The sequence below is a fragment of the Canis lupus genome, chromosome 3 (assembly GCF_048164855.1).
Source record: "Canis lupus baileyi chromosome 3, mCanLup2.hap1, whole genome shotgun sequence".
NCBI classification, from domain to species: domain Eukaryota; kingdom Metazoa; phylum Chordata; class Mammalia; order Carnivora; family Canidae; genus Canis; species Canis lupus.
In genome coordinates, this window is record NC_132840.1 from 8024781 (window position 1) to 8034548 (window position 9768).

The 9768-nt window shown below is 41.0% G+C and overlaps 1 long non-coding RNA gene across 1 annotated transcript in view; it reads left to right on the top strand.

Annotated features, from left to right (window-relative positions):
- The window catches only part of LOC140627843 (uncharacterized), a 52088-nt gene extending 43186 nt beyond the window's left edge, over positions 1-8902 (top strand). Inside the window, exon 3 of the long non-coding RNA XR_012026394.1 lies at positions 8878-8902. This is a non-coding gene — a long non-coding RNA (uncharacterized lncRNA). The remainder of the gene's footprint in view (positions 1-8877) is intronic.
- Positions 8903-9768: the final 866 nt, after the last annotated feature.

Genomic DNA, 9768 nt, shown 5'->3' on the forward strand with positions numbered 1-9768 from the left:
TGGTTCTTTCTTAGAATTTCTAGCTCTCTGCTTATGTCATCTCTTTTTGCATGCTGTTTACTTTTCCATTAAAGTTGTTAGCTTATTAATTTTAGTTGTGACAAATTCCTGGCCTGATACTTCCAACATCCATGCCATATCTGAGTCTGGTTCTTTTTCTTTAAGACTTTCTTTTCTTTTCTTTTCTTTTCTTTTCTTTTCTTTTTTTCTTTTCTTCTTTCTTTCTTTCTTTCTTTCTTTCTTTCTTTCTTTCTTTCTTCTTTCTTTCTTTCTTTCTTTCTTTCTTTCTTTCTTTCTTCTTTCTTTCTTTCTTTCTTCTTTCTTTCTTTCTTATAGAGAAAGCAAGAAAGAGAGCACAAACAGGGGAGCAGCAGAGAGAGGGAGAAGGAGGCTCCCTGCTCAGCTTTTCCCAATGTGGGGCTTGATCCCAGGGCCTGGGACCCTGACCTGAACCAAAGGCAGATGTCTAACCAACTGAGCCATCCAGGCACCCCTTTGAGTCTGGTTCCAATGCTTGCTCTGTCTCTTCAACTTATATTTTTGCCTTTTAGTGTAATTTTTTTTTTTTTTTTTTTTTTTTTTTGTAGCTGGACATGTCCTCTGGCAAAGCTGAGGAGTTTGTACTCTGTAAAAAGAACTGACGTAAAAATAGGCTGTAATATGGCAGGTGGGTGTTGGGAGAGAAGTGTTCTATAGTTCTGTGATTAGATCTTAGTCTTTTTGTGAACCTGTGCCTCTGGACTACAAACTTCACACATCTCAGTTGCTTCCGTCCTATAGTTGGGACATGATGGCTAGGGTGGACTGAAGTTGGCTATTTCCCTTCTTCTACATGGAAAGCTAGATCAGCTGGAGTTGTATATTTTTTTATCATAATACTTTCTAAAAAAATAAAATTATGCTCATGCCCCCCTTAATTCCGAGAGTCCTGGAGACTCCTTTTCTTTGCTCTTATTTTCCTCTCTTTCTGTCTTCACCATGAGAATTAACTCAGGAGCTTTAGTAGGCTTGTGGTGGGAGCTGACCTATTTTGACAAAATTTCTTTCTCCTGGAAATTTTGGTGAAATGAGAAAGAAGGGGATCCCTGGGTGCCGCAGCGGTTTAGCGCCTGCCTTTGGCCCAGGGCATGATCCTGGAGACCCGGGATCGAATCCCATGTTGGGCTCCCGGTGCATGGAGCCTGCTTCTCCCTCTGCCTGTGTCTCTGCCTCTCTCTCTCTGTGTGTGACTATCATAAATAAATAAAAAACTTAAAAAAAAAAAGAAGAAATGAGAAAGAGGTCTCAACAAATTCCCTGGCACTGATTTGTGAAAGGAGAGTATATTAGTTAGGCTTTTTTGGACAGCAAGGAAGAATCCTGCCTGCCCAGATGTCCTTGTGGGATCGATGAGGGTTTATTACCAGGACAGATGGGGAGGTGTGGAATAGCCAGAAACTACTCCCTTGGCTGGGGCAATCCACAGGCAGCATGGAGAACTGAGGTCCACCTCAGCTTTGCCAGCTGCCCTGAGCACAGCTGCCCTGCTTCCTTTTTCGGTATTTGTGCTTCCTGGGGGAGCCAGTGAGGCTGCCCCTTTTCTCTTCAGCCACATCTAGTTCTGAGAGGATCTCAGCTCACTGTCTCAGCTGTTGTTGTGTCTCATGACTCCACCACTTAGGTCATGGCTGATTGAAGGGAGGGTAGACAACAGATGCAAGGAGACACCAACTCTCAGGCCAGGCTGAACCAATCAAGCTCCCTGTCCTAAAAATTTAGGACCCAAAGATGAAGTCAGTTAGTGTGCACGAAAGGAAAGGCCAGGTAGTGTTGGAGCTATGGAGGCCATGTTGGGTCAGGTGAGGTCAAGGGAAGGGCCACCAAGAGGAGAGACAGAAATGGTAGTGCCTGGTGACTCTGCAGCACAACCTTGGTTCCTGACTTTCTGGTTCTGTTTCCTAATAGCCAGCCTTATCATCTTCTTTCCCTGGATGCCCCAGAGTAAACCTCTCTTTATTTGAGCTGACTTTGACTCTCATTTCATTAGATCATACAGCTTCTTCCCCTCTTTATGACAGATATCTACAGACACAGGGTCACTCCTCATTCCCTGAAGGTTTTAATTTCTGGATCACTGGCCTGCTCTCTGATACCAAGAATCATAATTTTTAGGCATTCTATTGTCAACAAAGAGGATGACCTTTGAAAATATACTCAATGAAAGGAGCCAGTCCGAAAACACCACATATTATAAGATTCCATTGATATGAAATACCAAGAGATAAATCCATAGAGACAGAAATCGGATTACTGTTTGCCTAGGGCTGGGGATGTGGATAAATAGGGACTGATGGTAAAGGGTATGGGTTTCTTTTAAGAGTAATGAAATTTTTTTTTGAAATTTTTAAAATTGATTTTAGTGATGAATGTACAACTCTGTAAATATACTAAAAGCCAGAAAATTATATACTTTCAGCAGGTGAATAATATGGTATGTGAAGTATATCTCAATAAAGCTATTTAGAAAAATCTTTCGGTTTCTTAATCTCTCTTCTCTCAATAAACTTGTCCTTTACCTCAGCTCAGCCATGATTTCCTTCCATCTTCAAAGCCAACAATGGTTGATTGAGTCTTCTTCAAATGGCATCACATCTCCTTCTCTTTTTAAAAAAAATTTTAGGGATCCCTGGGTGGCGCAGTGGTTTGGCGCCTGCCTTTGGCCCAGGGCGCGATCCTGGAGACCCGGGATCGAATCCCACGTCGGGCTCCCTGCATGGAGCCTGCTTCTCCCTCTGCCTGTGTCTCTGCCTCTCTCTCTCTCTCTCACTATCATAAATAAAAAAAAAAAAAAAAAAAAAAAAAAAAAAAAATTAAAAAAAATTTTAAAGGATTTTATTTATTTGACAGAGAGAGAGAGAAAGAGAGCACAAGCAGGGGGAGTAGCAGGCAGAGGGAGAGGGAGAAGCAGGCTTCCCCTTGAGCAGAGGGCCTGATGTGGGGCTCGATCCCAGGACCCCAAGATCATGGCCTGAGCTGAAGGCAGACATTGAACCAACCAAGTCACCCAGGTGCCCCATCTTCTTCTCTATCTCTGCTCCTTACTCTTCCACAAATAAGGACCCTTGTGATTACATTAGGCAGACCAGATAATTCGGGATAATCTTGCCTTCTCAATATCCTCAATTTAATCACATCTACAAAGTCTCTTCTGCCTTGAAAGGTAACATATTGTGTTCACAGGTTCCAGGGATTAGAATATGAAAATTTGGGGGGCAGGGGAGAGCTACTATCCCATCTACCACAAGTGTTTGCCAAAAAACTAATGAAACTTGAGTTCAGGCCCACTAACACAAACTTCTCCTAAGACCTAGGCAAGGGCCTTAGCAGTGTGTTCATGTGGTCATATGTTTTAAAAAATTTACAAAGATAAAATATTTTAACTATAATTGGTGATTATCCAATTTATCTATCCCTTTCTCTTTTTTTTAAGATTTATTTATTTATTTATGATAGACACAGAGAGAGAGAGAGAGAGAGACATAGGAGGAGGGAGAAGCAGGCTCCATGTCAGGAGCCTGACGCGGGACTCGATCCCGGGACTCTAGGATCGCGCCCTGGGCCAAAGGCAGGCGCCAAACCGCTGAGCCACCCAGGGATCCCCTATATCACTTTCCATTCTGATTTTCCTTCACTTATACTTTCCCTTCTGTAGAGTAGCATTGGCAAAGACCTGGGCATTTTTGGAATTTAGTCAGTAAGAGGAAGTTGAATTAGGGATACATTTAGTTTGAATTTAGTGAGATATGTTTATATGGTTTGTAGTAACTTCCATGTATACTTAAATTATTGCTAGCTTTCCTGGTGTAGTAATGGTTTCAGAAATACCATTGCTACCCAATGTTGTGCGCTGAAGTTGCAAGCCCAAAGATCCTATTGCAACGTGAACAAATCCTGTGGCACCCACATCAAAAGTGTATGGTGGTGGAGAGACAAGATTTCAAATGTAGAAAAGCAGAAATTAGTCTACGGAAAATTCTTCCATTAATCAGATATATAAAATGGTAAACAGACAATTCAGTTTTCATCACTGTGTAGCCGAAACAGAAGTGCTTTTCCTATCAAGAATATAGTCTGTAAAAAAATAAATAAATAAATAAAATATATATATATATATAGTCTGTAATGCATTACATAGTAGATCATTTGCAAAGATGTTCACAATAATTCTTTACATCATTTCACAAACGCCTTTTACAATATGACATTGTTGCTCTTCCCATTAAGCTGTGGAGCCTGTCCCCACCTCTTGAATCTCGGGTGGCCATGTGACTTGCTTTGACCAACAGAATGTAGAAGTGGAGCAGGAGTTTCAAGCCCAGACTTCAAGGAGCCATGCCGCTTCTGTTCTTGGCCTTTGCTATATAAAGAAGCTCTTCCAGGGCTCCTGGGTGGCACAGTCAGTTAAGTGACCAGCTCTTGGTTTTGGCTTAGGTCGTGATCTCAGGGTTGTGAGATCAATAGCCAAAAAGTAGAAACAACCCAAATGTCCATCAACTGATGAATGGAAAAACAAAATGTGGTATATCGATACAATGGAATATTACTTGAAAATAAAAAGGGGGGATCCCTGGGTGGCTCAGCGATTTGGCTCCTGCCTTCGGCCCAGGGCGTGATCCTGGAGTCCTGGGATCAAGTCCCACAATGGGCTTCCTGCATGGAGCCTGCTTCTCTTCTGTGTCTCTGCCTCTGTGTGTGTGTGTGTGCCTTTCATGAATAAATAAATAAAATCTTAAAAAAAAAAAAAGAAAAGAAAAAGGAATAAGAAAGTACTGGTATATGCTACAACATGGATAAAGTATACATAAAGTATGATTCCATTTAGATGAAATATCCAGAAAAGGCAAATCCATATTCTGCAGATTGGTTGCCTGGTGGTGAGAAGTTTGGGAGGAAGTGAAGACTACTAATGGATAAAGAGCTTCTGGGTGTATTTTTGGGGGTGATGAACATATTCTAAAATTGATTATGGTGATGGTTGTTCAAGTCTGTGAATATACAGAAAATTGTGCACTTTAAATTGGGAAATTTTATGGTAGATTAATTGCATCACAAATAAAGCTATTATTTCTTAAAAGCTGAAAAAGAAAAGCACACCACAGTTTCCCTAAGGGTCTGTTACTGCAGAACACCTCATGTGAGCATGTATCACAGCCTGACACTGAGACCAATCAGACCACAAATGACCCCAGCCAATCACGCTTGGCAATGCTCGGTCACGCTCTGGTCACACGGAGCTGTCAGTACTTAATACTGGTCATGGGAGCTTGGGCTGACAAAGTTAATTATGCATAGCATGTATAGCAGTGGCTAAGGGCATAGGCTCTGCAATGAGACAAACCTGAATTTGAACCTTGAATCTGTCTTACGACCAATGGCGAGTTAGCCTCTCTTGGCCTTAGTTTCATTTTCTGTAAATTAGAGATGATAATACCTACCCCACAGGGAGGATAAGGGGATTAAATGAAATACTGCTAGAACAATTAGCACAGTGCCTACACCTGGCTAAAGGATCAGTCAATGATAGCTAACATCATTTTTAATAATGTATATAATAAATCATGGAGCACAGTGCCTGGCTTATAGGAAGTGTTCAGAACATGAAATGATAAAAGTTATACTTTTCGCCAGAAAAATTTTTATGAGACAGAATAAACTTTACAGACAAGGACAGAGAATTTGAATCTGCTGCTTAAAGACCAAAGTAGGTGACTTTGGAAAGCTGCTACGTGCTCTGCACCTGACTTTCATCAGGCTCCTCTTGACAAATACACAGCCCAAAGCACTGGGCTCTGCCCTGGAGCCTCTTGGCCACCCCCACCAATCACTAATGAGCAAATCCAAGCTTCCGGAAGCTCTAAGAGAACATTCCAACTAAGAAACTGGAGTTTTTGATGAGGACCCAGAACAGGAAATGACATTGACCCTCCAAAGCATAATCTAAGACAGGGAGCTAGAAAAGGAACTCAGAATAGAAAATAATTGCAATTGGTTGTCCCAGGAATGAAGAGGCATTTCAACAACAGAAAATCTATAAATGTAATACACCACATGGTATTAACATGGTATGGTTAAAGGAGAAAAATGTGATCATCTCAATAACTGCAGGAAAAAGTAGGCGATAAAATTCAATAATCATTTATGATTAAACATTAGTAAACCCGAATTAAAGATAAATTTTTGTGTCTGATAATACACATATCAAACAGCATACATAAAGGTGAAATGATAGAACTATTTCCAAACTAGGAACAAGGCAGGGATGCTGGCTATTATTCTTATTATTTGATATTATCATGGTAGCCAATTGATTTTCTTTTCTTTTTTTTTTTTTTAAGGTTGCCTCTTTTGTTAATTTTTTATTTATTTATGATAGTCACACAGAGAGAGAGAGAGGCAGAGACACAGGCAGAGGGAGAAGCAGGCTCCATGCACCGGGAGCCCGATGTGGGATTCGATCCCGGGTCTCCAGGATCGCGCCCTGGGCCAAAGGCAGGCGCCAAACCGCTGCGCCACCCAGGGATCCCGCCAATTGATTTTCAACAGTGATCCCAAGACTACCCACTAGGGAAAGAACAGTTTTTTTCAGCAAACCGTATTGGATATCCAAAGGAATGATGCTGGACATTCCTTTGGATATCCATATTTAAAAATGAATTAAACTGTATCACCATACCTCACACCATATTTAAGAATTAACGATAACTGTGTCAAAGACCTTCATGTAGGGACGCCTGGGTGGTTCAGCAGTTGAGTGTCTGCCTTTGGCTCAGGGCGTGATCTCGGAGTCCAGAGACTGAGTCCCACATTGAGCTCCCTGTGTAGAGCCTGCTTCTCCCTCTGCCTGTGTCTCTGCCTCTCTTTCTGTGTGTCTCTCATGAATAAATAAAATCTTTAAAAAAAAAAAAAGACTTTCATATAAATGCTAAAATATAAAACTTACATATTTTTAAAGATTTTACTTATTTATTTGAAATAGAGAGAGAGAGCACAAGCAGGGAAGAGGGAGAAGCGGGCTCCCCACCAAGAAGGGAGTCTGACATGGGGCTCCATCCCAGGACCCTGGGATCATGCCCTAAGCTGAAGGCAGATTCCCAACCAACTGAGCTGCCCAGGCACCCCTAAAACTATAAAACTTTTAGAAGAAAACATAGGTGTAAATTTTCATAACCTGGGATTAGGTAATGATTTATTTCTTGGATATGACACTAAAAGCATGAGCAATCAAAGAAAAAGTAGATATATTGGACTTTATCAAAATAAAAACGTGTTTTATTTTTTAAAGGTTTTATTTATTTATTCATGAGAGACCGAGAGAGAGAGAGGCAGAGACAGGCAGAGGGAGAAGCAGGCTCCATGCAGGAAGCCGGATGTGGGACTTGATCCCGGAACTCTGGGATCACGCCCCAAGCCAAAGGCAGACACTGAACCTCTGAGCCACCCAGGAGTCCCAAAACTTGTGTGTTTTAAAGGACGCTATTGAGAAAGAGAAAAGACAACCCACAGAATGGGACAAAAATATTTGGACATCATATATTTGACTAGTCTACTATCTGGAATATATAAAGAACTCTTACAACTCAACAATAAGAAGACAACCCATTTTAAAAGTGGACAAAGGATTTCAGTATACTTTTCTCCAAGGAAGGCATGCAAATAGCCAATAAGAACACTAAAAAAATTCTCGACATCATTGGGCATTAGAGAAATGCAAATCAAAATCAGCGATGAAATAGCACTTTACACCCACTAGAATGGCTATACTTTTTTAAAATGGAAAGAAGCAAGTGTTGGCAAAGATTTGGAGAAATTAGAAACCACATGAATTTGTTGATAGAAATGTAAAATGGTTCAGCCACTGTGGAAACTAGTATGGTACTTCCTTGAAAAGTTAAACATAGAATTACCATATGACCCAACTCTAAAATATATATACCAGAGAACTGAGAATGTGTGTTTGTACAAAAAGTTGTGCGTGAATGTTCACAGCAGTATTATTCATAGGAGCTGAAAAGTAGAAACAACATAAATATCCATCAGCTGATGAATGGATAAACAGAAAGTGGTTAATCAATACAGTGGAATATTATTCAGCCATTAAAAAGGAATGAGGTACTGATACATGCCACCATGTGCATGAACCTTGAAAACATTATGCTAAGTTTAAAAGCCAGATACAAAACACTATGTATTGTATGATTCCATTTATATGAAATGTTCAAAATAGTTAAATCTGGGCAGCCCTGGTGGCTCAGCGGTTTGGCGCTGCCTTCAGCCCAGGGCCTGATTCTGGAGACCCGGGATCAAGTCCCACATCAGGCTCCCTGTAGGGAGCCTGCTTCTCCCTCTGCCTGTGTCTCTGCCTCGCTCTTTAAAAGTTTTAAAATCTTTAAAAACAAAAAACAAAACAAAAAAAAGTCAAATCTACAGGTGTTTGCCAGGGGCTGAGGAGGAGAGAAATGGAGATTGATTACTGAGTTAGGGGGTTCTTTTTGGGTTAATGAAAATGTTCTGGAGTTAAATAAGAATGATGGTTGCACACCCTAAAAGCTCTTGAATTCACCCCTTTAAGATGATTAATTTTATGGCCTGTGAATTATATTGCAATAAAAAAAAACTGAGTAATTAAAAAACCCAAGTTGGAAAATTCAGTTCCAGCAATTCTACTTCTTGGTACACACTTTAGAGACACACACTTCCTTTACACCAGAGGTGTATACAAGGATGAGTACTTTAGTAGATTTAAGATGGCCACAAATTCTTTGCATTCCCTCTCATCAAAGATGGGGTCTATTTTCCAGCCCTTTGAATCAGAGCTGGTCTTGTGATTTTCTTGAACAGAAAGAATGCAGCAGAAGTGGCTGTTGCCAAGAACTTACAGCTTCTGCTCTCACTCTCTTGGAACATTTCCACCACCTTCTGAAGAAGTCCAGCTGGAAAGAGAAGGCCAAAAATCCCAACTGAAGCTCCAGATTGAGGCCATCATAGGCCAATTAGCCAAGCTGCCTGCTGACCACAGCTACTGAGCGAGTCCAGGTAAGATCAGAAGAAGCATTTGTCACCCCACAGAATCATGAGAAATAGCCGTTATTGTTTTAACCCACTATGTTTTGGGGATGGTTCGTTACCCAGCAATAGCTAATTGATACAATACTGGGGCCACTTGCCTGAAAGATCAAAACTTGGGAAGCAACCCAAAGGCAGGCTGGATGGTACAGTGGGTAAGAGCTTGAACTTTCATCCTAGAATTGGGCCCCAAACCACACCCTACCACTTACCAGCTGTGTTAATGATGAGAAATTTTATTTATCCTTATTTCGTCCTAGGTGAAGAATTCAAGGGGTTGATATACAGAGTGGACTTGAGATCCTTTCTGGTAGAGAGGAACGCTATTAAGTTTTGGCCACCAACAAAATGTGGTCCATGTATGTGCTGGAGGTGGTAAAGGAGTAAATCATATATATCAAATTGGACAGTTCTTAACAATAAGATTGTACAGAAAAAGCAAGTTGTCAGGCTATTATGATTATGTAAAAGTATTTTTTATTTTTATTTTTTTTTAATTTTTATTTATTTATGATAGTCACACAGAGAGAGAGAGAGAGAGAGAGGCAGAGACACAGTGAGAGGGAGAAGCAGGCTCCATGCACCGGGAGCCCGACGTGGGATTCGATCCCGGGTCTCCAGGATCGTGCCCTGGGCCAAAGGCAGGCGCTAAACCGCTGCGCCACC